Source organism: Pinus tabuliformis, chromosome 3_1 (genome assembly GCF_031772625.1).
Source record: "Pinus tabuliformis cultivar Carrire ecotype Pingquan chromosome 3_1, CPIR1, whole genome shotgun sequence".
Classification (NCBI taxonomy): Eukaryota; Viridiplantae; Streptophyta; class Pinopsida; order Pinales; family Pinaceae; genus Pinus; species Pinus tabuliformis.
This window is the reverse complement of record NC_142301.1, coordinates 348,186,417-348,208,852: the sequence shown is the minus strand read 5'-3', so window position 1 is coordinate 348,208,852 and position 22,436 is coordinate 348,186,417. Positions and strand designations below refer to the sequence as shown.

Below are 22,436 nucleotides of genomic sequence, written 5' to 3'. Positions count from 1 at the left end.
GAGTCATTGCTCTGGAATCTTCCAAAAATGACACTTGGATCAGGGATTTCGCCTTGTGATGAGTCAGAGGCTCTATTTCTCCAAGTGGAAGCAAAGTTCTCCAAGTGGACTCAAGAACTGAAGATCAACTGAAGAGAGAGAGGACACAAGGCAGCTACACATCAGTTGCAAGCTGACTCATCCTTTCTCAATTCATCTATATATTGAGCTCTCTCCTATGAGCTCAGGAGGCTGGAATTTTGTGCAAAGTAATGATGTGCTATTGGTTTCACTAGAGAACTATTGGGTGATTGCTTGAAGGAGGTGAAGAGGAGAAATTCTTTCTGCTGGGAGGTGTTGCTGGATTGGGGCCTTCAATGGTTGTAACACTCTCAGAACTTTACTTCTTCTATTAATAAAAGCTATTGAGGTTCTTCTATATACATTTGTTTCAATGATGTGTTGTGATAATTGTATATTTGATTTATGCTAATCCTTGAATCAGTTATGATTGCATGCTTCTTGTAGTTTCCTTCTTTGTTATTTTACAGGATCTCATTGTAGCTGGGCCAGTAAAAGAGCAAGGAGCTGGGAGCAAGCAAGCAAAGAGAAGAGTTTGGATTCGACATTAAGCGCAAGGCAACGGTTAGTGCATTTCTTTATTCTCTCTTGCTTTCATAAAGAAGTAAACCTTAAGTAGTTTTCTTTACAGTTGTTGCTGAGGTACTATCACCCTTAGAGTGGGATAGGGTCATCCGAATCGGATACTTTTCCCTACAACAAACTGGCGACTCCACTGGGGATCGTATCTGTTTGATTGTTTGTAGTATTTTTCTATTCATTTCCTGAACAAAAGAGTACCAAATCGAAAAGCTTTTGACTATATCAAAAGCGAAGTAGAGGGCAGCTACTCTAGCTCATTTCTGAGCATGTTCATGATTTGAAGAGCTGATCTACAAGGATCCTTGTAAGCTCTTAGCGATAGCTTTTCATCTTCCTTGTCATCCCTTAGTGTGTGCTTGACTGATAGCTTCTGATTTGAGCAAAAACCGTGAATTTTTGAGAAAACTGTGACCCGGAAACTGTGAAAACGCAACTTTCGTTTTCCAAAGCAGGCTGTACATAGGCTACCTGCTTTGAAACGCAGGTAGCCCCTTCGGGACCTGCGCTGAATGTCAAACTGACAGTGTACTACCTGCTTTGATCCAGTTTTGCCTAGTGCTGCTGGGGTTTCCTCCTGTTTCTTGCCCTGTTTTCACTATTGTTTTTTGCAGCCAGTTACCAGTCTTGTACCTGTTCTGAAACCAACCTTACTTGCCATCATTCCACCTCTGTTATATAACGAAATTGTACTTGTTCTTTTGTATTTCTTACATCATTTACAATTTCCCATAACGAAAGTGAACTAGTCTTGCTTTGGCCTCTTAGATCTGAACCTGTGTTAGGCATTTTGCTGGTCTAAAGAGTTAGCTTGTTTGCTGTCCATAGCTGATTAGTCTTTTTACTTTCGTCATTATGGTTTGATTTCATGTATTTCCAGTGATTAAACAAGTAAATATTAAGGTGTCTTTTGATTTTGGACTAGCTTGTTTGTTTTCACTTTAAATCGAAATCAAAGTTAAATAACAACTTTCTTTTTGTAATACATCAACATTAAGAAAGGGAAAAGAAAATACATGCATTGTGCATTTTTGCATTTGAAAAAGTTTGCATGATGATTTAGGAGAAAGTGCATTAGTTTGTGCTGTATGAACTGTGTGAAAAGATATGCCTTTCTTCTCCCTCAGTAGTTAAGATTTTCATCGGTCAAAAAGATTTGAAAAAGTTTGCTTCTCATCTTAGACTGCATTTAGGAATTTGTTACATACATCTCGTGGTGATCCTTAAAGGCAAACTGCTAAACAAGATCAACATTAAAATAAATTCAATTTACATAACAACGCTTTGTAACATAACGCAAACACATAGAGGTCTAGGTAGAGACGTGTTCCGACGTCGTTAAACATAGTGACTGTCGATCTCTACGAAGGTGGGTGATTCCTCCTGAGAGTCGGTGGCACTAATACGGACTTTTGCTCCCACGTACCGTCGCGTATATATGGGGAGACCCCTATAGGCATATATCCTTTATCCTTAGGAAGCCGTGTCGGCCGCCCTATTGATCGCAATGCAGTGAACACAGCATTCACAAAGATTGACCACACGTACCGTAAAACGTATTCCGTGGTTTTGCGAAAGGTTTGGCACACCCTCTGCCTAGATCTCCAGAGCAGTTTCTTTTGGCCTTTTTCAAACTCTATAACTGAAAAAGTCCAACCGAGCATTTGTCACTTCAGGCTCGTTAAAACATCGAAGGAGACTAGAGTCATCTTTAGCTTTTTCTCGACTCTTAAAACATGAAAAAGCAAAGTTGTGTCTAAAGCGTCGTTAATAAAATTTATTTTAAACGGAACATAATCACCTCCTATTCCTGCGTTGATCTTCAAAGTTAGTCTTTTGGCATCGTAAGTTCTTGTAGAATCGCTAAAATCTTTTGGATAGACTCAAAATGTCTGAACAACCGTCAACATCTAGGACTGTGTCGTCCGACACAGCAACAGCAGAGCCTCCTGCTGCTACTCCAACGATGTTTGCTGGTATACCATCTGTCCCGGCAAATTGTCAACAACAAGCCGGAGTCCCATCAGGGACAACAATATGGTTAGTTCCTATTGCTTCATCCGGATTATCATCTGGTACTTCTTATGTTGAAACTCAACAAATTGATCCAATGTGTCTTCAAAGGCCAATTTTCCCTTTAAGTACTGGATTTCCACCATATGGAGGGCAGTATGCTCTTTCATTGTTCCCTCCCGGAGAACAACCATATGGGAGTTTACAACAAAGTTCAGGTCAAACTGGAATGACATCTAGCGGTTGGGTACCAATATTGCCTCAACAACCAGGAGTTGTATCTTCAATGCAACCAGTACACCCTGTGTCGAATATTACCACCACTCCTGCTATGGTGAATGCGTTGCATCAATCACAATCTCAGGGTAGTGCCTCCTTATCTGGAGCGAATCAGGCTCAAACAAGTACTGTGACTCCTCATCTTGGTCAATCATCCAATATTGGTCAACAGCAAATGGTCCAACAACCAGAGCTGGTTCAATCTCAACAACCGCCATTCCAGCAATCATATCAAGGACCTGAGCAACAAGTCTTTGTAAGTAATGGGAAACCATACTATAATGGTTACGCCCATCAACGTTGTCAAAGTTGTCAGCATTATGCTGGTCTGCAAAGACCCATTGCTCAGGCGATACCATCTTATCCTGGATATGCTTCGCCTAACCTGAACCAACAGTTGCCCTTTGTAGCAACTCTAGAATTACCAGATCTAAACCGGCTGACGAATGATCCAATTGCTTATGCCCCTTGGTGGCCAGCGATTCCGCATAAACTTCCATCGGACATTCCTAAATTCAATGGAAATCCAGGTGAAGACCCGTCGAATCACGTCATGACTTTTCATCTGTGGTGTTCATCGAACACTCTAAACGATGATTCGATAAGACTTCGCCTCTTCCAAAGGACATTGACAGGTCCAGCGGCTAAATGGTACATTGAATTGCCAAGAGCCTCTTTCGACAATTTCAGCTCCTTAGCCACGACTTTCCTAACCCATTTTCAATTACCGATAAGGTATGAAACGGGAACAGAACTCCTTACCAACTTCAAACAGACAACAGCCACTCACATATCTGATCATATACATGAGTGGCGACGTCGTCGTAGGATGGTGAAAACTTACGTTCCCGATCAGCTGTTAGCTGAATGGTTTATAAAGTCGTTACTTCCGGCTATAACGGAAGATGTGGCCAAGGGAGGAGTCGTAACAGAGGAGCAGGTCATTGCTCGTGCTCAATATCTGGACTTAGTATATACTCAGTCTGGCACGCTCTACGACAAAATACCTGACGCCCCCAGACCTGAATTTTCAATTCCTCCCCCTCCTAAATCTAATACTGACTATCACGCCGGCAATGGCGTGACTGGCAAACGCAAAATTTCTAGTCAAAATGCAAATGACGAATTTCTTGCCTCAGAAGTAAATGCCATGTCGACCGACAAGGGCAAACAACTGAAGCAACCAGGGGGCAAGAAGAAAAAGAAAAGGAAAGGGAAACCCCCGACAGGGTGTCATATATGCGATGAGGATCATTGGACGAAAGATTGTCCACATATAGCTGAAGTTAAGAAGCTCTTTAAGAGTTCGAAAACCCCAGCAATATTGACTGATCCGTTTCCTAATCCAAGACAAAATCTGGTTGCCAATCAAAATGCTTCCCGATCCCAAGTGCTTATGTTGTCCACCTCAAAGCAGCAGAATAATGCTTTGACAAGGAATAAAGGTTACCAGAATCCACAGCGGTCGAATAACAAGGCTGATAAACAACCTAGAAGTTCGACAACAACTTTGAACGAAGTTGTGCCACCCATCGTTTCTAAACCAATGATAAAGTCGCCAAAGGGAGTAGTACACAAGTCTACATTTAATCCTCATGAAAAAATAACACAGGATTATAATATAATAGAGGACCCGACCCAATCGTCGTCCGCTATGTCGACACTTGAGGTAGCACAAAATTGCACCTCCCAAGAGCAAGCTTTATTATCAGCTATAAGTGGGATTGGCCCAATGGATTCCAATCTTGTGGCCTTTGATCATAAAGGATATGACCCTCAGTTACCAGCTCAACAAGCTTTCCTTATTCAAGTGAAAGCCCTCAACAAAACTGTTCATCGAACAATTATTGATGAGGGGGCATCTACATGTCTTATGTCGATGAGTTACTGGAAAAATTTAGGCTCACCACCCTTGTCGAAATCATCAACGACCTTAAAAGCATTTGATGGACGATCATACACTCCATACGGGATTTTAAGTAACTTGCAAGTTGAACTGGGGGGCAAAACAGTAGAAGTTGATGTTGAAGTAATCGACGGAAACGTCGATTACAACATCCTACTGGGAAGGCCTTGGATATATGCCATGGCTGCAGTTGTGTCGACCTACTTCAGGAGGATTGTATTTCCTTTTCAAGGAAAAATTACAATTGTCGACCAACAAACATTTCTCCCCAACAGTTCTCAAGTTACGGGAAGCAGCACAATGATCCATGAAAGTAATCAATCACTCCAAAATATCGGAGTAGGTCTCCTAAAAGACCCTGCCTTAATGGGTACTTTTTCCCTACCGCCGGCAAGTAATCTGGCGGAAGTAGCCCCAGTGGAAACCTACAATGTGAAATCTTCTATATCTAACGGATTCAGAAGATTCCTAAATATTTTGTCAGCATGGATCATCGCCCTAATGGAAATACTGTAAACACAGTGGGCCCCGAGGACGGTTCTTATCTCATGTCAACCTCGTTAAAAAATGAAACAAGGAGTCACGAGGATAGTTCTTTTACTATGTCAACCTCATTAAAAAATGAAACAAATCCCCTTTTCAAAATTCAAAGGTAAACCTTCATTCCAACCACCAAGTTGAATGCAATGAAGCTTGGGGGGCACCCTCCTTTGACATGCGTTATTATGATGCTGGGGGCATGCAAAAGAACGAGCAGTTTTGGCAAAGTTCATGCTCATTAAAAAATAAACGCAAGAATCGAGCAGTTTTAGCACACAGTTCATGCTCGTTAAAAAATAAACGCGAGATCCGAGTAGTTTTAATACATAGTTCATGCTCGTTAAAAAATAAACATAAGTTGTGAGCAATCTTCCCCTAGAGTTCAAGCTCACCCAGAAAAAATGAACCAGTAAATAACCTTGAGAAATGTAACCTTTGACTGCCATATTAAAAGCCATTGGTCGTGTTTATATGCCATCACCTCCATCCGTTCATTTGGCCAATCGTTCATCTCCATATGTTTGTTTACCCATTTTGACGAACAGTTGCGAAGAGTGATTTCACTTAGCCATCCTTGTGACACTGCCGTGATTGGAATATTCCAACCTGTACCTGGAATCTGCTGTTATCCCTGTTTATCACTCGTTCCTCAAAAGACGAGTCTTCTTTGAGCTCTTTTCACTGACTCGTAAAATATGAAAAGTTTGCCGAGTTTTGGCCTTCCAGCTCGTTAAAACGACCGGAAGAGCTATCCCTCCTCTAGATTTTAATCTTTTTGGACCTGAGGGATTATTGCACAAAAAGATCGAGCGCTTGTTTTGTTCGGCTCGTTAAAGCAATCGAAAATTCATCCCTTCTATATTGTTTTATACTTTTTTCGGACTTAAGGGATTAGATGACGAAAAAGGAATTCTGGAGTTGACTTTATGTACCTTTTCAGACTCTCTAAAAATGAAAAGGACCGAGTTATCCTTGTCGTTAGACTCGTTAAATTCATTAAATAGCGACAAACTTGTCTTTAGACGAGAACGAGTTTCCCTATCGCTAGGCTCGTTAAAACATAGCGATGGGCTTGCCCGAAGGGCAGGTTATAGAACAAGCATATGTTATCCTCCTCAAGCTTGACAAAAATAAAGAGGTACTGGTCAGCAATGACTGGGGAAAAATTGGGAGAACCTCACAGCTTTAATGGTAGCAAGTCGCTCTTGAACATGACACTTTGTCCTCCGTATCACATCGGGTTGGGTTGTTTCATTCGCCGGTCTCATCACCATGGTCCTCGCCACACCATCCACATTTGGGGTAATGCTACCGATCCATCACATCAGTGTCGTTATATGTTCAAGAGAAGTTGTTCTGCAAAGAGTCAACCATGTCCCATCCACTACCATACATTGTCCTTCATCCATTTCATGACCACCACCCTGAATCATACATCACAGTTTGTTTTCACCTCATCACAATCATTAGCTCCGTTCCGTGTCACTGATGTGGGATTCATTAAGGCCCTCCTTTGACGGATCGCTCCTTGTCGACATCAACTCATTATCCAAGGAGTTGATCTAGGAACAACCCCTTAAGTACTTTGAAGCTTGCATGCCTCAATGGCAAGTTTCTCACTTCCGGCGATAGGTATACATCAATGACCTTCGACCAGAAGATTTTGCATGGTGATCGACGCCAAGTCCTTTATTCCCACCATGTGAATTGTACTGCTGTACCTTGAGGGTCATCATCCTTATCGGTGATTCCTCTCGCGCTTGTTAACGGTTTACATCATTGACCAGTAATCAAGCGATGTCTTTCCATGTTCGACTTCAAGAAATTCTCACATGGATCGACTTGTACATCGAGTAAAGATCGGAAGAGATTGAAGACCCCGGATCTAGTTTCATCCATCTGGGCTGCGATATATATTCAGGATATAAAGACATTTGATATGTACATCATTGCAACAGATGATCATCCTTCTCAAAGGATGATAATTTCAGCAGAGAATTATCAGTCTATCATCAGACGATCGTCTGTTCTATGTACCAAAATGTATTTATAAAAGCTGAGCATGGGAATGCCCGCCTCAGCTAGATCATGAAAAAGTATGAAAAATAATGTATTGTATTGTATCTTATTACAGGACACTTCTCAGCAGATCGAATGAACTTCGGATCCTCCTAATAAAGCATTTCACCCGATAAACGACCTCATACTTTAGGGGGCATCTGTTATAGACAATTTTGTGCCTTGCATGAATTGTCAATAATCCAAGGGATCCAAAGTCCCTAAACATGATGTTCCCACCCCTAGAGGAACAAGGTCAGCAAACCAACAGCTCTCAGATCAGTTCTCCACCTGAAAACACTCAAAAACAAGCAATCCTGAAATCAAAGCAGGTGCTCCACTAGGCTTCTGCGCTGAAACTCAACTCCTCCATGGTGTACCTGCGTTGCAAAGCAGGTAGAACAAAGGCCACCTGCGCTGAGCGAGATGGGACAAGTGGCACACTGAGTCATTGCTCTGGAATCTTCCAAAAATGACACTTGGATCAGGGATTTCGCCTTGTGATGAGTCAGAGGCTCTGTTTCTCCAAGTGGAAGCAAAGTTCTCCAAGTGGACTCAAGAACTGAAGATCAACTGAAGAGAGAGAGGACACAAGGCAGCTACACATCAGTTGCAAGCTGACTCATCCTTTCTCAATTCATCTATATATTGAGCTCTCTCCTATGAGCTCAGGAGGCTGGAATTTTGTGCAAAGTAATGATATGCTGTTGGTTTCACTAGAGAACTATTGGGTGATTGCTTGAAGGAGGTGAAGAGGAGAAATTCTTTCTGCTGGGAGGTGTTGCTGGATTGGGGCCTTCAATGGTTGTAACACTCTCAGAACTTTACTTCTTCTATTAATAAAAGCTATTGAGGTTCTTCTATATACATTTGTTTCAATGATGTGTTGTGATAATTGTATATTTGATTTATGCTAATCCTTGAATCAGTTATGATTGCATGCTTCTTGTAGTTTCCTTCTTTGTTATTTTACAGGATCTCATTGTAGCTGGGCCAGTAAAAGAGCAAGGAGCTGGGAGCAAGCAAGCAAAGAGAAGAGTTTGGATTCGACATTAAGCGCAAGGCAACGGTTAGTGCATTTCTTTATTCTCTCTTGCTTTCATAAAGAAGTAAACCTTAAGTAGTTTTCTTTACAGTTGTTGCTGAGGTACTATCACCCTTAGAGTGGGATAGGGTCATCCGAATCAGATACTTTTCCCTACAACACTCTGTCTCTTCGAATCCATCAATACTCACAAGACACGTTAACGTGGAAGAGAGGTCAAATTACAATAATTTTTCATATTAAAGAAAATATCATAGAGGCCCCCTTTTTTTTAATATTCATACAATATACATTAATAATCCCGCAGTCGCAATCGCAACCTAGGCGATGCCCCATTAACGTAGTTAGAAATATATAATGGGTGGCCCCACCAGCCACGTCACTATCTCAATCGCAATCGCAAGTTTCTGGAGGTATTTTATACGTCGTGCCTATAACATCGCTGATGGCTGATTGCCGATTTCCCCTACTGGATGCAATATGATTATAAATTGTTTTTAATAATTCCGTCGAGTCCGTATATATATAGCACAATCGTAGTTTATAGTGTGCCATTCCTCTATAACTTGCGATGTATAACCTCCGATACAACGGACGCGATATATCATTAGGGCGTATTACAATGGTGATGATGTAACCCGCTCGGACACAGTTCCTGAGGTTTAACTTTATCGGGTTCATTCTCCACCGTAGATTTCAACCCCCAAAATCCGACAGTCTACAGTGATTTCAGGTGGACTACTTGCACGAGAGTTACCCGCCCGAAATGAGCGGTTTTTCTCTCTCCTCTAGTTGTTACGTGTCAACCATTGAATGGAATCGGGCGCTCTCCTCTAAATACCACTTACCATTTTTCATCCTCCCAAAATCCCGCTTATAGCTTTAAATCCATCCTTCGTCTTGGTTAACGCCCCGAATTGATTCACTTCCGATGACCGTAGATCTTCTACCATCGATGGCTCCACGACTCTCCTCCAGATTCCTTTTCCGCTAGAACGAAAAACTCATCTCTGCCATTCATCTCTTAATGCCATCCAATATGACTCCACGGCTGACAACTTCCAATATTCTCTGCTCTGATATGTTCCTCTTTGCTTCCAATGACCTCTTCCTCTTACACTTTGGCTTCATGATGGCTTCCGATAACCTGTTTCCGATGAACTCTTCCAATATGCTTCTCTTGATAGCTCCTGTGACTTCTGATATTCTCTGCTCTAATATTCTGCAATACTCCTCTGATGTGTTCCTCTTCTGATGGCTTTTCTCCTTGGCTTCTTGCTCCTGTTTCTTCATGGATCTGCTCTGCTTGGCTTCACATCATTGTTTACTCATCCAGAATATTGCCATATTGACATCAATGACAATCTAGGTCAACAAAGAGAAATTTTTGAGTTGCGAAAGCAGTTGAAAACATTAGAAGATGAGAAGCAAGAGCTTCAAGATAGACTCAAAGAGATGGAGCTAAAATTACAAGTTGCAAAAGAGGCCTTGGAGAAGTGTCAAAATGCTAAGGTAAATGAAGTGAACAGTAATTATTCTTGTACGGTTTCATCACAAAACGATGCTAGTCTTGGTTCTTTTGAGAAGCATACTCAAGGAATTGGATCGAAACTATTATTGAAAATGGGTTATGAAACAAAGTGTTTGGGAATCCATGGCCAAGGTATAAAAAAACCTATTGAGTTTGAAGAGCGACCTCAATTTGTCGGCCTAGCATATGGTAAAGAGGAGGTTGGAGAGTGTTCCAAAGCCACTGAAGCAAGTGATGCTTTGAAAGGAATTGCTACAATGTCAAGTTCTCCTCGGGAAAGTCGTGACAAAGAAAATCATCAAAGGTATAGGCTTGAATTGAACTGGAGTTGAAGAATTTAAATAGGATTTTTAAAGAACTATTAGTAGTCAAGTTAGATGACATCATAAATTTACAAATTTAAGGTCTTTTCACAATGAAAAGATGGCTACAAAAGATAAAAATCGATTGCTAAATCCTTCAAGTAAGGGAAACAAGTAGGAGCGGAGAAATAACAATTCTGATTAATAATGCAAGCCATGATTAAAGAAATGTTAAATGGATATTGAAATGGTGACCTGTCAGGGATGATCCATAAAAAGGCATGGATTTAGTAATTTCAAGAGCATGGATATGTCTTACATACAAAGACAAATTCCAGTTCAATTGCAGAGAGTGAGAATAGGTCATTTCCAAGATGGCCTTTAGCTGTGGGTTCACAACTGTAAACTTATGCACATAAATGTTGGTATTTCTTCAGCCCAAGAGATCATAAATATTCCAACAATTTAGATTATTCAAAACATTATCAATAAAATCTATAGTAATAAATAATAAATTATCATAGAAAAATAAGACAACCACTTTATGTGATCTTGCAAATACATGTAATATAAACGCTTCGTTAAATCCTTAATGTTAATATTACATAATGTTAAATCCATAATGTTAACATTGCATAATGTTAAATCCAATATAATAAGGTTGTACAAATTTTCTTAACTAAGAAAGAGATGAAAATCATTTCCTACTTCTCATTACATAAAATAATTTAAAGCTCCTCATAAGTTACGTCCACAACATGGATCAATAAAATTTCACGCATATTAACTCCAACTTAACCTTTACTACTTACCTAAAACTATGTTATCGACCTTTGCAAACATACCATGCACTTTATGTAAGGCTAAATCAATTTTACTTACAACTCACTTTTAATATTTTATTCATAAACTTGGATGAGATTCTTTAATTTTATGGAATTCATTGTTAAGTAATTCATAATGAACGTTAACGAACTATTAGTTGGGAATGTTAATGATATAGAATGTACTACCACCATGACACCTTCTCCGCATAAGGAACCTTTTTTTTTCCATTATCTAGTTAAAAAAATCCACGTCAACCAAATCGACTTTCCCTTCATTTGATCGAGGCAATGAGAAAATATTTCCTTGCCATCTCACCGAAATATATTTTAATATGAATCTTAAAAAGAAATTTCTCCTCTTAACTCAAGAAAAGCTTATTTGTTTACTCCCCCAACTCACGAAAACCTAATTGTATCCCAATGTGAAAGGGTATTTCAGTAATCACCGCAAATCCATCGCATCGAGTTTTCATTAGTCACTCCACCAGAATTAGAGATGACGAAAATTTAATTGTATAAATTTTGAAATGGCGTAAGTGGAGTTTGATCTAAACATTCCAATATTTTTAGATTAGATTTAACAAAATTATGTGATTTACTTTAAATCTATTTTTCAGATCCAAAAATCGATATTAAAGTTTAATAATAGATTTCATTATAGACATGGAACAATAGTTTTCACGATAATATTAGATTTGAAATTTTAATTTTTATAGGCCTTAAGAGTTTGAGCCTGAGCTTTGATACCATATGTAACAAGCCCAAAATTAAAATATGCGACTAATTAGATCAATTATGTGATTTATAATCAACACACAACTATTCAACTAATTAGCATAGAATTTTGAAAAACATGAGTAGAGACACTTACATGTAGCGATGATATTCCTTACTTGTGATTTCGGAGTTGAATGTTATTTGAATCTCGCTAACCGCAACAAAGTTTTGGGGACAACTCTCCACCTAACTGTAGACTCAGCTGCACATAATCTTTCTACAATTGGCCACCTCTAAGCCCTCAATCAACATACTACTGTCAGGGAATCTTTTGTCTCACAACACTTTTCTCCCAAGAGAATGGATGAAGGAATGAATGAATCTCATCTTCCTCATCGTCCATTAAATAGACCAAACGGTTCCAAAAATGGAAATGGAACCCGCATGCACGCATTCTATATGTCAACATGCCAACTTTTATTCCTTTATTTTTAAGTTTTACTTAATTTAGCGCTTTCTTATTTTGTTTCTTTTTATTTTTTGTTAACTTCACTTATTCTTACTATTTTTATAGTTTCTATATATATATATATATATCTATATATATATATATATATATATATAATTCCAAGTTATTATTTACTATTTTATTTATTTATTATTATCATTATATTATCTTCATTATTTATTATGTATTTACTATTATTATTATTATTATTATTAAGGGCGTTACAATTTTAAGCATCAAAGTGACTTGCATCATAGTAAGATTGTACTTATTTTCTTAATCTATGAAACTAGATATAAAAATTGTATATTTTTTAATAAAATTTGTACTATATAGAAAAAAATATTAAACTAGCGAAATAATTAATAGATCCATAAATTGAAATAATACGCATCTATACGTTGAATTAATATTCATGTACATCCATAAACAAAGTATGTATCACATGTGAATGTGCCCTGTGTAATGGGCTTGAAAATATACAAACTATACACTCTAAGTACTACTAGAACTCCCACGTGAGTTATGTTGTGCAAAGTAATCATACATAAACTGTCACTGCAATATAACACATTCAAATTGAAACTAACTAGATCATTATTTGTATAAAATAAACAATATGGAAATAAATGATTTTAACCATATTTAATTACATATTGAATCTACTAACCTCACTCAAGTCCAAATGCAATTCAGGTAGGATGGGGGTCTGATGAATCTGAATTTGGTGCTCCCCTGCCTGTGGCCAAATATTGGGGCATGCATCGATGGACCAACATCTCCAATGCCTCTATACCCAACATCCCACTCATGTGTCCACATAACTATGACATTGATAGCATTTTGCATATGGGTCTGTGTACACAATGACAAAGAAAAATGATAATTAGTCTACAAATTAATTACCATGCATGTAACTTAAAAAAAGAAAATGTTGAAATCTTAGGAATAAAAAAGTTTACCTCAACTTCTAGTCCATGTGGCTATACACAGTGACTCTCCTCCACATGAGTATTATGAGGTGGAGGTGGAGGAAAATCCATGGAAACATGCGTTGATGGTGTAATAGTATCCTAATAGAAGATTTGCAATGATAACAAAGGCAAGTAATAACATTCACAATAAAATTTTATTGAAGTAAGGAACATATGAATAGAAAATTTTCATCAACACCCAAATCGGCGCATTTTTCATTAATAAATAAATTGGAGTACAATAAAAGTTGGATGAGGTGCACCTTGGCTTGCACAAGGCAAGCTACAAGCCTCGTGATAAATACAAAGTTCCCAGCTGCTGTGAATTTCTTGCTCCTAGAAAGTTGTGTTGTCCCCTCAAAACTACACTGCTCGTTGAATTCAAGCTCTGATTTACCCCCTCAAAACAACCCAGAAATTTCTACAACTTTGGTGATGTGCTCCTCTCCAAAAACCCAGAAAAACCCACAAAGGGTTTCCCTGGTTTTGACCTGCCAAATTCAACTCCTTGGATTGGACTAGTTTTTCTACACTGCTGGCTGACTTGGCCCCTCAAAACTACCCAGAAAATTCTGTAAATGGAGGGATATGATCCTTGTCAAAAACCCAGAAAAACCTAGAAAGGGTTTGCTCTAGTTTTGACCCTCTAAATTCGGCCCCTTGGGGATTGGCCCTCCTCCAATACTATAACTCATTGCCTGTAACTGGAACTGTTGTAACTTACTACCAAAAAGTCAGGAAACCTCCCAAAATCGGGCTCCCAACAATTTCCCCACAACCTAGCTCCCCAATCCTCGTGTTAAGCCTCCTTCCAAGTGACCCCCACTAGTGACTACGCAGTCCTGAGTGAGGATGACGCAGGCCCTTTGACCAGCAGCTCAACCTGGGTATTTGACTGGCCCTCCTACTGTAATATCTCCTCTCCTACGTGGAAACTCGATGTGAATACCTCTAGCAACCTTCCCAACTAAATTCCCTAACTCCCCTGCTCCACCAAACACACAGTCTCTCCCACTTCGTCCCCAGCTGCTCCAAAACTGCATCCTTGCTGGCAAAGGCAACGTACTCCAATGCTGGGTGATCTTCTCTCTATCTCCAATGGGAAAGAAAACCCTCCTAGGGTGGCACTCAAAATCCACCAAAGAGAGGGATGAGCTTCACTCCTTGGGAAACTCCTGTGCTGAACAACACTTGTAGCTTAGCTAAACAGCCAAAGCAACAATGAAATTCTCAAATCATCAAAAGGCCCCAAATTATGCTCACTTCCTTCTATTTATTCTTTCTCCCTTGGGCCCCACGTGGGTCCCATCAAATATTTCGATTCCCCACTTAGGAAAATCGAGCTGCCTCCAAGGGGTGCGTATTTTGGGTGGGTGAGTGGCCCCCACAATCCACTAAAAGGCACATCGACCCCCTTTCTCCTAGGTTCTTCCATCAAAATTGCATTAAGCCAAAAATAACAAAATTGCCAAAAATGGTTTCTCCTCACCTTGGAAAAACAATTAAGAAGGGACATTACAATCCTCCCCTCCCGGATGTTGCTTGTCCCCAAGCAACTACAAAAATGGGTGTTGCAAGATTTGTTCACTCTCCCATGTGGCATCCCAAGACTGAACTAGATCACTCTCTGCCATGACTCTTCTCATCATGAGACAAAGTGATCTATCAACCAACTGAATCCCTGGATCCCATAGCCAAACCTGCTGTGACATAGCTCTAATAGCTATTGGAATCCATTCGTGCCTCGTTTCTAGTCCCCGCATGCAATCAATATATATGCTCCATATATCATGAACTAATCTGATGCATGCTAAACTTCCTTGTGCCTGCCAATGCATAGTACTGATGACCGTTGGAAACCACATGTGCCAAATAGCTATCCCCTGAATGCAACCAATATATGGGTTTCTGATACTCGCAATTGACTCAATGTATGTGGATCCATCCTGCTCCTGCCAACCATCACCACTAAGTTTTCCATCCACCCTCTCGATAATGTGCCAATACAATGTCTAGAGCCTGAACAACCAGGGAAAATTTTAAGAACCCCCCCTAAATTTATAAATATAATAAATTGGCGAATCTCCATGGTATATAGAAAAAATGGAAGGCGATTTTATCAATAATATAATATGTATATATAATTTTTTGGCGAATCTCTCACCAGGCATGGCGAATATTTTACTCAATTATAAAATCTTATGAGATCTTGGTGAGTCATTCACTAAATAATAAAACTTTGTATGGATCTAAGACGATAGAATTTCCCCTTTAAATAGTCTATGCTCACATGAATACCATGGTATTACCATGGGTCAATACCATGGGTTATCATAAACCTGGAGCTTAAAAATTACTATTAGTAAGTTTAAAAAATTAATAAAATTAATAGTTGGTTTTTATTTTATTTTTTATTTTAACCGAGCTAAAAGGTTTAACCTACATTTAATTACAGCATCCATTTTTACTCTTGACCAAGCCCCAAGAGGATCAAATATTTTTTCACTCTATGCTAGTTTGCATATCACGATATTTTATACCTCTCGGGGGTTAGTAGACCCAGAGTAAAGATGGATCTATGCTGGTTTAATTCCCCCATTTAAATAGGCTACATTCCAGGTGAATACCATGGGTCAATACCATGTGCCATTTTTATTTTTATTAATTCTAATATTAGGGTTAATAATGGATTTTTGCATGGTACTAATAACAATCTAGTCCATGGTATTTGTCCCATAGTATTTTGCCCATAGGTTTCACCTAAATATAACCCATTTTTCTTGAGCCTTCATAAATAGAATGAGGGTTATGGACTAAATATAAAAAGAGGTTTTGTTTATTTACCATACGTCTAGTTTATTTATATTTTTATTTATTTACCATACTTTTGAGTAAGTATAAAAAGACGTTTTATTTATTTACCATACTTCCACTTTACTTATATTTTTATTTGTTTACACCAGGTGACTTATGGAGTAAATATAAAAAATGTTTTATTTATTTACCATACCTCTCATTTATTTATATTTTTATTAATTTACCATACCTCTTTTATAAATATGGTATTTAGCCCATAGGATTCACTTAAATAAAACCTATTCTTGAAAATGGGCGAATGGATTCACTTAAATAAAACCTATACTTGAAAATGGGCGAATGGAAGGTTGTAACTCCTAATTTCAAGGGCTAAATTTACCTTTTTTACCCTCTCCCTTAAAATAAGGTGGGCTATTTGAGGTGATTTGTAAAAATGTACTATGATACAAAATATTCGCCCACTAAAAATTTTAAACCCCTTAATTTCGCCAAAGGGCGAACATTCGCCCCTAAAATTATCCTTGTGAACAACCATTGGAAAGTTGCCTCAATCATACATGGTGTCCTCTGCTCATGCAGGATCCTAACATGCCATGTGGAAAGAGTGGCACATGTATCCCCCATGACCAGATCCCCAGGTGTAGGCTCAGTGATGAGTGATATGCCACCCCTGCAAAAGATCACCTCATCTCCCAACATGTGGCTGTCAACTCGCACATCAACCCAACTCCTCCACTGTAGAATATCTATCGTGCCCCTGAGGCACTAAATCTCATAGCATTGTCTCAAGAAAATCCACCAAGTCCTGCTATCCACACTATGGGTTTAGATCGAACACAACAAGCCTCCTCTCAACTGCATGTGGTGCCAACGAGTGGAAGATGCATGGGTTCCAATGGGTATGATCAAGAACCCGTGTGGACGCTACCGGTTCGTCCCATGACCTATCCACTCTCCCAACCTGGGTATCTCCACCCCAATGACATGCCTGACATCCTCGTCAAGGAACATCCCTGCTAGTAGAACTCCCCCTGTCCATAGTGCAACCCCGCACACCACTGCATATGACCATGTATCCTCATGTCTCCTGGCATACAACTGTACCCAATCACACATCTCTATGCACTGTTGGACCCTACTACATGTTGTTGCATCATCTTGGATCAATTGGTACCCCTCCTGTATCGATGTGTCCTTCACTCTATGAGGGAATGCACTAAGATGTGAACCATTCCTCCTACACCACGATGCAACCCTGCACACCATTGTGCACCACTACACACCTCCATGCTCCTCTGCATACTGTTGTGCAACATTGTATACCCATATACACCGCTGGATATCAAGGTCTAAGACTAAGTCCATAGGCATCATCTTGCATCCTGTCAGGGTCACCATCTCTACTACCATTCTATTGGTAAGCACTCCATGATGTGAGCTATATCTCCTCATCTACCCAGATAGCCCTAAGCGGCCTAACTCCTCACATGCTAACATGAATAACACTATTGAGTCTATCCTCAGTAGCTTTGGTGTCCAATATCTCAGTGAGAGAGCACCGTCTCCATACAATACCATGTCTAGGGCTGACCAAAGCCACCTCCTCCTACCAACTCCTGCCAGAGTAGGCTAACCATCCTAAAATCCCATGTACACCCAACATGCCATGACAACTCATGAAATCTGTCTATGCCCCTATAAGCCCAACCTGTCACTGGTGTTATCCACAACTCTGATGGGAATATGAAAATGGGGGTGAATACAATCACCGGATCCACCATCCTGCTAACACCATTACTAACCCAACCCATGGAGTGATGGGGAGTCCCACCTGGATCCCAACGATGATCCAACCCTTGAGCCCCTCTAGAAAACCATGACCCATGTTGAATTATGCCCCCGACCATGGATGTATCCAAAAACCTAGTTAGCTCTATCAGGTACCAACTCAATACTGCTTGCCACCCAACCCCATGAGAGGGATCAAATGCAAGAGTCCCCGAGTACGTAGCAAATCCATCATGCAAGTGTTTCTCCCTACGCAACTCATGTCACCTCCTCGCACTAGTTCAGACAACATATACAATCTGTCTAGGTAACTTAGGCACTCTCCCTCCAATGTGCATAGGTAACCTAACAATATTGCAGGCCCCATCTACGTAAGCCTGAAGAAAGCTATTGAATGTAAGTATTGCATCTCTGCTAGATGTCTGCGCATCTATCTGCTCCCCATTGATGGCAAACCCAAAAGATGACTTCCCATCCTCCTCCATCATGGGCTCAACCAGAGTCTCGAGTTGCCCCACCACATGTACCTCCTCAAGCATAACATCCTGATCTAGCTCACGCTTCTCATGGTGCTCTCCATGTTGTTGGATGTAGCTATCATCTAGGAACTCTGTTACAGCTCTCGGTACCTTTGTGCCTATTGGCACCTCGTTAATGGATGGTCCTATGGGTGTGTGCCCAACTATCTCCACCAATGTGTCAATCAAGTCTACCAAAGGAAACTCCCACAAGGGTGGCTCCTGTGTCACGATATGTGCATCTGCATGCTCCTCAAAACCCTGTGTGCCCTCAACCTCATGTTCAGCCTCCTCATATGTCTCCTGATGTCTAAAACTAGGTCTCCACCAGCAAAATTGCCTTTAGGTCTCATCCTCTAACTGCCCACCTCTACATGATGGTCCAACCCTTGAACTGTACTTCTCCTTCTCCTGTTCATCCAAGGAATGAGGCATGGTAGGATGGTCAGACTGACCATACGTGTGGGTGTTGTACTGCTAGGATGTGCATGTATGTACTTGGCTTCTGTGTTGGTTATGTATCAGTCGTTGCATCCCCTCTAAAATCTGTTGGTTATGCCTCACCAATTGTTGGCTCTGCCTCAACAACTCCTCCATGATCTTGCTAGCCTCCCCACAGTTGGCCAAGATCAAGCTTTGATACCATTGTAATATTCCTAATGGAATATTTGCAATGATAAGAAAGGCAAGTAATAACATTCACAATAAAATTTTATTTCAGTAGGGAACATATGAAAAGAAATTTCTCATCAACACCCAAATCGACTCATTTTTCATTAATAAATAAATTGGAGTACAATAAAAGTTGAATGAGGTGCATCTGGGCTTGCACAAGGCAGGCTACAAGCCTCAGATGATCAATACAAAGTGCCCAGTGGTTGTGAATTTGCTGCTCCCAGGAAACTGTGTTATCCCCTCAAAACTACATTGTTGGCTGACTTCAAGCTCTGATTTACCCCCTCAAAACAACCTAGAAATTTCTGCAACTTTGGGGATGTGCTCCTCTCCAAAAATCCAGAAAAACCCAGAAAGGGTTTTCCCTAGTTTTGACTTTCCAAATTCGACCCCTTGGGGATTGGCCTAGTTTTTCTACACTGCTCGCTGACTTGGCCCCTTGATTTGGCCCCTCAAAACTGCCCAAAAAATTCTATAAATTTAGGGTTGTGATCCTTATCAAAAACCCAGAAAGAGTTTGCTCTGGTTTTGACCCTCCAAATTTGACCCCTTGGGGATTGGCCCTCCTCCAATACTCTAACTCACTGCCTGTAACTGGAACTGTTGTAACTTGCTGCCACAAAATCAAGAAACCTCCCCAAATCAGACTCCCAACAATTTCCCCACAACCCAGCTCCCCAATCCTCCTAGTAAGCCTCCTTCCAAGTGACCCCCACTAGTGACTGCGTAGTCCTGAGTGGGGATGACGCAGGCCCTTTGACCAGTAGCTCGACCTGGGTATTTGAATGGACTTCCTGCTGTAATCTCTCCTCTCCTACGTGGCAAGCCAATGTGAATACCTCCAGCAACCTTCCCAACTGAATTCCCTGACTCCCCTGCTCCACCAAACACACAGTCTCTCCCACTGCGTACCCAGTTGCTCCCAAACTACATCCTTGTTGGCCAAGGCAGTGTACTCCACTGCTGGGTGATCTTCTCTTTGTCTCCAATGGGAAATAAATCCCTCTTAGGGTGGCACTCGAAGTCCACCGAAGAGAGGGATGAGCTTCACTCCTTGGGAATCTCCAGTGTTGAACAACACTTGTACCTTAGCTAAACAGCCAAAGCAACAATGAAATTCTGAAATCATCAAAAGGCCCCAAATTCTGCTCACTTTCTTCTATTTATTCTTGCTCCCTTGGGCCCCATGTGGGTGTCATCAAATATTTCGATTCCCCACTTAGGAAAATCGAGTTGCCTCCAAGGTGTGCATATTTTGGGTGGGTGAGTGGCCCCCATAATCCACTAAAAGGCACATCGACCCCCTTTCTCCTAAGTTCTTCCATCAAAATTGCATTAAGCCAAAAATAACAAAATTGCCAAAAATGGTTTCTCCTCTACCTTGGGAAAACAATTAGGAAGGGACATTACAGATGGAGGCTACTATGGCTTATCAACTACCCCCTCGAATGACCTCAGAATATCATCCATGTAGTTGGGTTGTGTGTACATATTATCATGAACTTATTCATATAAATGCAATCTAATACGAACTAAATTATTATATTAATGTATAATTTGATGATAAGAGTCAAAAGTTTTGTATATATGTATCTAGTTTGTGTCACGCAGGTTGTGCACCCTCCAAGTGTCATGGATGGCATCATAACACATACATGCATATGACAAAAGTTGGTCAACGGGTAGACTCGCGAGATATGAATCATCATATAATGGAATCAGCGAGTCACGAGGCAATGATGGTGGCTTTCTCATCTCTCCACACAATGTGACATGTGCACTAGCTAATGTCATTTGCATGATATCTGCAATTGTATTCCTGGTCTCAGCGTCGAGCTGTGATGACTCCTCTAGCTCCGTCGACAATACCACACTCCGAGATGGTAGTGGCAACAATCTCGGAGGTGGTGGTACATGCCCAGGGTCTCTATGAGCCACATTATGATCATAGGTGTGTCCTAAGTCGGTTCCATAAAAATCAGATCTAGTGTTGGTGTAATCCAACCTCATATCTAGCTTGAACTTTGCATATATATGCTTTGCAAAGTAAAGGGGGACCTGGTCATGGTGGGGGAATTGGCCCCAAGCTCCAATGAATCAATCATAAACAAAAGGGGCCGCATCAAAATTCCTAAAATATCTTAGTGGAATCAAACCTCGATGTCTAGCACGATGCTCTAGAGGAATGTTGAGCAAATCCCCACGAACATCAATGTCCTTGGTGGCATCTTTCACCACCTCCCAAGTATGTGGGCTTCTAACCTCCTACCTCTTAATCCTTTGTATGGAATGTAGGAGACGGCTCTGTGGGCCCGCCCTTTGGTATGTCTCGATCAACCTATCGATGTTATCTAGTGTCAAAGACAAACTACACCTAGTAGGTGAGCTAACAGATATTGTACCCAGCTCTCATGTGATCCATGTATGTTGGCCGCTAACATATTCGAGCGTGATATTGGTTGTAGCATTGTCCCACGATAGGATCGACATTGCACTATGATCCTCAGCTTTGCCCTGCTGAGGGTCTGCAAATCATAAACATAATTTAACACATATATAACAAACTAGAAGCGTAATAACATATACATTAAATTCAAACACATCAATTGAAGACGATTTAAAGATTAAAGATAATTTCAAGGCATAAACATATAAATTTTAAAGGGGATTTAAAAATCCATGAGGTGTACCTATAACTGGTGAAGAAGGTCCACTATCTATAATATGGTCATCCACAAAGACAAAAACACTACCTCTCACACTTTGATTGGTGTTAAAGCGAGGATCTTTGAGTGGAACATGCACTCTGGTTGGGCTATGTGATCTATCACGAGCCGAACCATGTATAGCAGATCCCCCCACACTCCAATGACCTGCAGTTGGGGGGCGTATAGGAGATGCCTCTGCATTTTACATATAATACATATAAAGTAATCCAAGAAATAAATGTTGACTAAACTATTACATATATAATACATATTAACTAATCCATGAAAAAAAATGTTGACTTAAAAAAAATGTGACAAGAAAATCATTTCTAAACTCAAGTAGAATAATCTAGCATGAAGTTCTAAACTTTAGAGTCCATTTTTTGATAATTTATCAACCAAGGTATTGAGTTCCATGTAAACACAATCGAAATAGGTGATCAAATTTAACTTCACACTTTTTCTCATTTCTAAATAATGCATTTGATTCATAGAGCATAAATATGTAAATATATGTTAAAAATTAAAATAAACCTATTCGCAAAACTAATAAAATTTCATACCAACCAAATACTCCATAAGACAAGTTCT

General features: G+C 40.1%; 1 long non-coding RNA gene across 1 annotated transcript; it reads right to left on the bottom strand.

The window, feature by feature from the left end:
* Positions 1-12,743: 12,743 nt before the first annotated feature.
* On the bottom strand, positions 12,744-22,037 carry LOC149187151 (uncharacterized). The gene is made up of 3 exons (XR_016256183.1): positions 21,891-22,037; positions 13,036-13,220; positions 12,744-12,923 (listed from the first exon to the last, which is right to left on the bottom strand). It is a non-coding gene; the product is annotated as an uncharacterized LOC149187151 (long non-coding RNA).
* Positions 22,038-22,436: the final 399 nt, after the last annotated feature.